We start from the raw sequence: 7,516 nt of genomic DNA, 5'->3' as shown, positions 1-7,516 counted from the left end.
CCCCCCCATGAAACCTACTTCAGGGTTTGTTCACACTGAAAGCATGTGCTTGCCCTATTTTTTGCGTTTGCAGTTGAACGCAACGCTGGCAAAGTTTTGCCACGCGTTCGATCACGGTGCCATTGAATACAATGCACCGCCACGCCCCCTCCCGCCCCAAAATGCGGGGGGAAGTTTCACGGCGATCGTGGTGCGTTCCAGCAGCTACCGCTATGTAATGCACACCGTCCCCTCCGCTCATCCATTGACCTCCTGCTTTCCAGCTCCCTTGTCCACTCCTCCCATACTCTCCTCCAGGACTTCTCTAGAGTCTCTCCCATCCTCTGGAACTCCTTACCCCAACCTGTCCGTCTATCTCCCACCTTGACTGCCTTTAGGCGTTCCCTAAAGACTCATCTCTTCAGGGAAGCCTATCCCACCTCAACCTAACCACTGAACCTTCACATTCTCACATAATTCATTACCACAGCTACCTCCTCGTATCATTTCCCCCTCCTCTTTTAGATTGTAAGCCCTCAGGGGCAGGGCCCTCCTTACCATCTTGTCTTGAATTGTATTGTAACTGTAACGTCTTCCATATATTGTAAAGCGCTGCGCAAACTTGTTGGCGCTATATAAATTCTATGTAGTAATAATAATAATAATAATAATAACAAGGCCTCAGTATGTTCATTCTTATGTATACTCCCACACAATGTTCTGGAGATTTTTGCATGTGTAGTAGGCAGTTGTTGTTTTCTGAAGTGAAAAATATTGTGCCGTACAGCCCATTCACACCATAGCTTTGCCCTAAACATGCGGTATCCATGCCTTAAGTACACATGTTCGCACCTAGCACGTGGTACCGTGCATTGGGTACATTGTATTGTCCTTCATTTGAATGCATCCCAATGCACCTCCTAGGGTAAAGAGAGCAGTACTACAATAACTTGTGTTGCGGTGCAGTAAAAAAAAAAATTGTGCACACATTACTTTTTTTTCACCACAGTGCACAAAATTGTTCCCCTCGGATTCAACTGCAACGTACGGCCGCCGGGAGGAGCGTTGGGGTGCCGTTCAAATGAATGGCAGCACAATACAACAAGCACAAAAGCATGCGCTAAATGCATGGATATGGCGCCTTTAACACAACGCTATGGTGTGAATAGGCCCTTAGTGTTTTTTCTACCTCCCAAATCTCCTTCATTTAAAACCAGATCCCTCTGTCCATCTTCCCTTCTGAGTTGTCCCTCATTTTGGTGTGTGGTACATAATACAATATCTATGGATATGTACTGTTTATCAAAAGTGTTATTTTGTACCAAAACCTTTTATCTCAATTATCTGGTTTACTATTTTAAAGAAAGCCAGTATAAAGTAGGCTGAGCCAAAAATGGGACATTGAGATGGCAGAAACGGGATGGTTTTAATATTCCGTAAGATGATGACAAAAATTTGATGACGATTTTAGTATTGGACAAAATGAATTATTATGCTGTTTGGGAGCATGGCATAAGTTTGTCCATTGCATAAATACATGGTGCTGGAAGGTGTCCCTTTTTTTTCTCATCTCAGAAAGTTTGGAGGCATGGTGTTTTCACACTTGCCTGTATATAAATTATAATTTCTGCATGCTTGTTCTGTCATATTTCATAAACACACATGCACACACAAGGGGGTGTTTGGCCATTACACAATGCAACTGGTATCTTTGCAAGCATCTCCTGAGAGAAAATCAATTACCTTGATAAGCTGCTTGCCTAATCTGTTAACGTTCCATAGTGGGTCCAGCTCAGGGACATTGCCTTTTTCAACAAATAACTTTTGTTTCTATTGGTATGATGATTAAAAAGTTGACAGGGTCAAATGGGCCCTCCCCCAACCTAAAATTATCAGCACGCCATTGCTCCCTGCCGCTCTGCAGGTAGTATCAGTATCAATACCTGGTACGGAGGAGCATAGGACCTCTCGTCTTGTGACAGTGCTTGGGTCTAGCAGCCAATAACTGGGGAGGTGACCTCACAGCTCCCCTGGGTCGCCAATACCAGTCTTTTCAGTGCCAGCTGCGGAGGAGCAAGGAGCGGTAAGGGAGAACTTGTAAGGTGCGTATTGAGACATTGTCACTTTGCACAGGCAAGCTAATTGTCTCTTTAAGGTCACCAGCAGATCCATGATGTCTGACTACCCTCAGGCACCAGCACTGGAATTGGGTCCTTAAACAGGAATTCTCTGATTGGCTAAAATTTCCTAATTGTGTTAAAGTAGATGGAAGGAGGGATGAGATTAATGGCAATGGAGAGGGCATGAGATCAGTGGTATTGGCAGACACTAAAACAGACATTTGATTCTTGAGGGGGCAATAGTGATTGGGGAAGATTTTCTAATCTGTCCATTCAAATGTTCCTGACGACAGCAGCCTCCCAGTGCTATTAGGGCCCTCTCATAGACATGATATCACTGACCAATCTACATGCCTAATGAAAATGTGACTTTTTCTTGTCTCTTTAATGTTCTCCCCAATGCGCCATGCTAAACCCAACGATCCCTTGAAGTTGCCGCAAAATAACCAGCACTTCCTTCCTGGTACTGGGGAGCATGTCAGCTACCATGATGCAGTGCTCGGGCTTGAGAAGTCAATCACCAAGCTTACACCTTAGGGAGCTCAAACAAAGTTAGTACTGCACAGGAACGAATCAGCGAGAGAGGACAGCAAAGGAGAGTTTAGGTTGGTCGTTGGAAGGTTGTTATGAATGGGTTCATAGACAGAAGAATGATTGCATGCCCAGGCAAGATCCATGAATGATTTGGCTAAACTGTCTTTTGAGTGCTCTATAAACAAGGACATTCAGCTTGGCCAACTGTTCACATTTATGACTATAGAAAGAGGAAAATAAGTCGCTAGTTTATCTGCAAGAGGACAACACCAATTTTAAATGTTTTTTAAATCTGACCAGTTAGACCTCATTCACATTGGGCGTACACATCCATGCGGCGATCCGGGGAGGGACAGGTGCTGTGTGTGATTGCGTGCAGCAGCCTGTTCTACGCCATGGGAGGACGAGGCTGTACGGTGTCATAAGGACACCCGAACTGCACATCCGTGTGGGATCCCTCCTGTCTGCGTCCAAGTGCGGACACCTGTACCCTCACGGATGACACCATACAGCCACATCCTCCCATAGGGAAGAACAGGCTACTGCACGCAATCATGCGCAGCACCTGTCCCTCCTGGGATCGGCTGTTTACGGGCGTACACCCCGCAAGCACGTGTACGCCCATTGTGAATAGGGCCTTAGTCATATCACCATTATTATGACAAAATCCCTCAAAACAACTGAAAATGTCAGGTTTTGACATTCTTATGTTTTTGGGCTTCGGCTGAGATGAAGTCAAAGAGAACACCACAGCTAGTCCTGGCACTGCAAGGACAGGCAGATGACCTGCTGTCTATCAAAGGCTGGGGTGAGACATCTGCTAGTCTTTTACCAGCCTTGGCCTGTCTGAAGCTTTAAAAATAATTGTTGACTTAAGCCTGTCCTCTGAAGCTATAAAAATTGCTGACCTAAAGGGACATGTTCTAAACCTATTCGGAATCTGTTCTCAGCTTTTTAGCTTTAAAATGTAGCCGACTTTACCACAATATACAATTGCTGCTAGAGTCATTGCTAGAATAATACATTTTTATGTAGTGCAGGGGATTTGCATGTGTGTGTTGGAGGGGGATGGGTACCATTAATGGCATCCTTGTCTAAAACCCACTTACATGTTAAACTCTAGTTGGCCGCGCGACTGAATACAAAGGATACTATACAACTCGACACAAAGGATGGACAGTGTACTTGCTTATATACATAGAACTGAACACCCTTACACCAAGCCCGAAAACGTAGATTTTGATTTGTTTAGTGCTATTAAAAGACCAATACATGTCAAATAGTAAATTGCTCTTACGGATTATTTAAATGAGAAGTGAGCTCTGTGTTTGAAAATATAACTTGGTTTTTAGTATCTCATATTCTTATAATCTCCGGAAGATTTCACAATTCTAAACCCTCAGAGGCAGGGCCCTCCTAAACATCTTGTCTTGAATTGTGTCTTCCATTTAATTGTAACGCGATATATAAATCCTGTATAATAATGTTATTAACCCTTGCAGTGGGGCTACCCCTGCAATGCTCATTTTTGACTAGGTTCAAAATCAACAAAGTTATAATCACGCGATCCTCTGAGTCGGCATGCTCTTAGATCTGTCCCTAGAGCCTCTCCCCCCTCCGCTGCAACAGTCTAAGGATCCTGAGTCATCACGTTCTATACAGTGTATAGGATGCGAGGACGTTGAGGGACATATCATAGCTGCAGTGTAGGAGGAGGCAGGCTGGAAGAAACGCTGTAACACCAGCTGACTCTGAGGATTGGGTGAGCATATCTGTTATTTTGGACCTTAGGCAGAAACGAGCACTTAACCCTTGTAGTGCAGGGGTAGCCCCACTGCAAAGGTTGATAAAATTTGTGACCTGGAGTTGTTTTGTAAAAGAACTATGACCCAACCTTTTATTTGCCATAGTTGTCTTTAGGGTCACAGGAGGATATTTACTAATGTCCTCCTAAGACCCAAAACTCAGCATATAGCGGGCTATTGCCCGTTCTATGTTGCCAGCGCAGAGCCGTGCTGCGGCCGGGAAAGATCTCGCCAATATTGTCTGGATCCACCCCACTATCTGACAGCTGGCTCTGCCTCTCTAGAGCCAGAGCCCTCCCCATCTGTCCCACCAGTCTGTACTAGAGGAACGCAGAGGGGAGGCGTGGAATTCCTGCGTGGGAGCGGTACCTGACAGCCAATGCTCTCTATAGGAAGAAGCAGGGCTGTAGCTACCATGGGGCGAGTGAGGTACTCTCCTCAGGTGCAGCTGAGAGGGGGCGCAGCCAGGGCTGGCCTGGCTGCCCCCCCTTTGCCCCTCTTGCCATGGCGAGCACAGGGCGCCATTGGCAACAGGAGCACCAAGCAGCCAACACAGTCGCGGTTCAGCAGGGAGAAGAGGAGCGGCATAGGCTCCAGCTTCTCCTCAGATCCCCGCTGCTCTCCACCACCTGTAAGTGCAGAGGACTCTGTGTCAATCTCTTTTTCTATATTCAAAAGGAAAATGTCAGGGGATCTGTTTAGACCTCTGATATTTCCTTGAAGCCCCCCAACAGTAGAAAAAACGGAAACAAAATGTTTTTCATTAGTTTTGTCAAACGAAACAAATGAATTTTGCCACCAGCGCATGCGCGTCACCATCCTGGAGGCGGGGAGCATGACGTCACATACTGCACATGTCTGTTGGGAGCACAATTTTCTGTTCTTGCCTCGGGCGCAAAAGGAGCTAGCTACGGCTCTGGGGAGAAGATCGGGAACTGAGTGATCAGCAGTATGTAATTGCTCAGTTCTCAATCAATAGAGCCGACGTGTGACAGCTTCAGTCTCGCACGTCGGCTCTAATTATGGGGATGAGTGTATTTCACTCCCCCCATAATTGTTCTTTAACATTATAATTTTCGTTATTGTTATCATTTTCAAATCTGAAACTTTCATAATGGCTCTTCTTTAGACACTTCTGGTATAGGGTGGCAACAATCTATCCCTGCCTCCCAATTGTTCCCCTACTACATTGTCACTCGGTTACGTGCGCACCCTAGTGGAGATTGCAAGCAACATACATTGCACATAAATGATTCATTGTAGTCCCCACCAGGAAACCCACCCTGAGAAAGGCCATGCAGCCATTGCTTGAGTGCATGAAGACACAAAGTGGTTGCGGAAGATGTTAAAATGCAACAAAGGATGCAATCGGTGAAAACAAGTAGTACATTTTTTTTTTTTATTGTGTTTGTTTATGATACACAGTGATTTAGCAAACTGCATTCAGTTAGGGTTTACATCTACTTTAACATGTGCATTGCTTTTGATAGTGTTCTGTTATAATTCCATGCTGTTAGCCTGAAGAACTTAAGTGACCGGGAACTAAATCTATATATGGATATATGGAGATCTATTCTAAATGAAGGTCATTGTAGTCATTAATGGGTCTTTGGAATAGGAGTTAAAGCACAGCCTTGGGTTTGTCTGTGTTCAATTGTGATATTGTTAAAGTGTGTTCAGACCAGAAGCTATCTAGGGATATGGGGGAAGGGTGAGTGTGTGTTCTGCAGAACAAGCTGTCTAGGCTTCACATTAAATGTGTTTAAGGGCAGCATAGTAAATGAATCGATTTGCCACAGTGCAGCTGCTTCAACCTAAAACTGCTTGGCACTTTATATAGTTGTATAAACAATATTTCCATTACAGCTGCCATGTAGCACACGTCTGAGTTTTTGGCTACCAGCGGGTATTTTCAGAGCATGTGCCTTCCTGACAAAATAATTGTGTTATTGCATTTCTGCTGTTCTAAAATATACCATGACTTTATGGGAGGAAATTGCATGCCGTACTTTTGTACCTTCATTTGACCTACATCCATGCCAAGAACGTAGAAAGGGGTCTTGCCAAAGGAATCACATGTCCTATTCTAAATGGCCAACATTATTTTAACTGAGCTTCTGACCTTCCCATCAAGGTTGTGAAAGAAGGGCCTGAAGGTGGAGTATTCCACAGGTGTGTTTTATCCTTACCTTGAAAAATGAAAGATACATTTATACATACCCAATACAATAAAATCAGTAGTATTTTAATAGAAGTGATCTACTAAAAAACAAATATTACAGTATTCCATATTAAGCTGCAGTTTACTTCAATGCTATGATTTGGCTGATGAATAAAAAGTGTGTGATTGTTGTTCCTTCAAATGCCATGTCTGCATTCCAGGTTTATAGAGCAGGTTGTTATGGTCGACAATAGAGATGAGCCTGGGCTTGGTGTGAACCCATTTTGCCTGAATTCACCCAAGCAATCTCAAAACTGGGAATGCCAGTACACCCTCCTGACCCAAGCAATAGCAACAATTGTGGCGGGCATTCCCTGCCCCTTTGTGACGTATAGCTCCGTAGTGGGGAATGCACCTCTCCGCAATTGATTGGGCCCGGAGGAGGGGGTGGAGTCAGTTTTGAACAGGCTTGGACGAACTCAGGCGAACTGGTTTCCCACCAAGCCCAGGGTTATGATTACAATTGTAAATCTGATGCTACGTTTCTGCACATCCTGCCAGTAACGGTACTTCCTGTTGCAGGCTGACAAGGATAGGTCACTGCCTTGCAATTGGTAGCAACATTGTTAGCCTGCTGTGAGCATTCATTCAATTGGCCATTGGGTTGCCTATCAGGTCTGCACTTGCCTCTTACCAAAGACTACCAGTGCTTTAGTTTTAATTGCGCAGAACTACCATACTGTATGATTGCATACATCAAAATATTATGAAGTTTTCAGTGTGCATGTTCTCTTGGTGCTGACTTTTGTACATGGGGAAATGGCTATGAAGAGTATTGGCACTTTGGTGCTGACAAAATGTCCTACTAGACGTCCCAATCTAGAACCATACTCCAGGCTTTAGGGCATAATGACTGT

The 7,516-nt window shown here is 44.6% G+C and overlaps 1 protein-coding gene across 1 annotated transcript in view; it reads left to right on the top strand.

The window, feature by feature from the left end:
• Positions 1–7,516, top strand: part of FABP3 (fatty acid binding protein 3) — a 24,120-nt gene that overhangs the window by 3,248 nt on the left and 13,356 nt on the right. The window lies entirely within an intron of this gene.

This window comes from Nanorana parkeri, unplaced genomic scaffold (assembly GCF_000935625.1).
Source record: "Nanorana parkeri isolate BGI_ZX_2015 unplaced genomic scaffold, ASM93562v1 scaffold986, whole genome shotgun sequence".
NCBI classification, from domain to species: domain Eukaryota; kingdom Metazoa; phylum Chordata; class Amphibia; order Anura; family Dicroglossidae; genus Nanorana; species Nanorana parkeri.
Note: the sequence above shows the minus strand (reverse complement) of the source record. Positions and strands in the feature narration are given on the sequence as shown.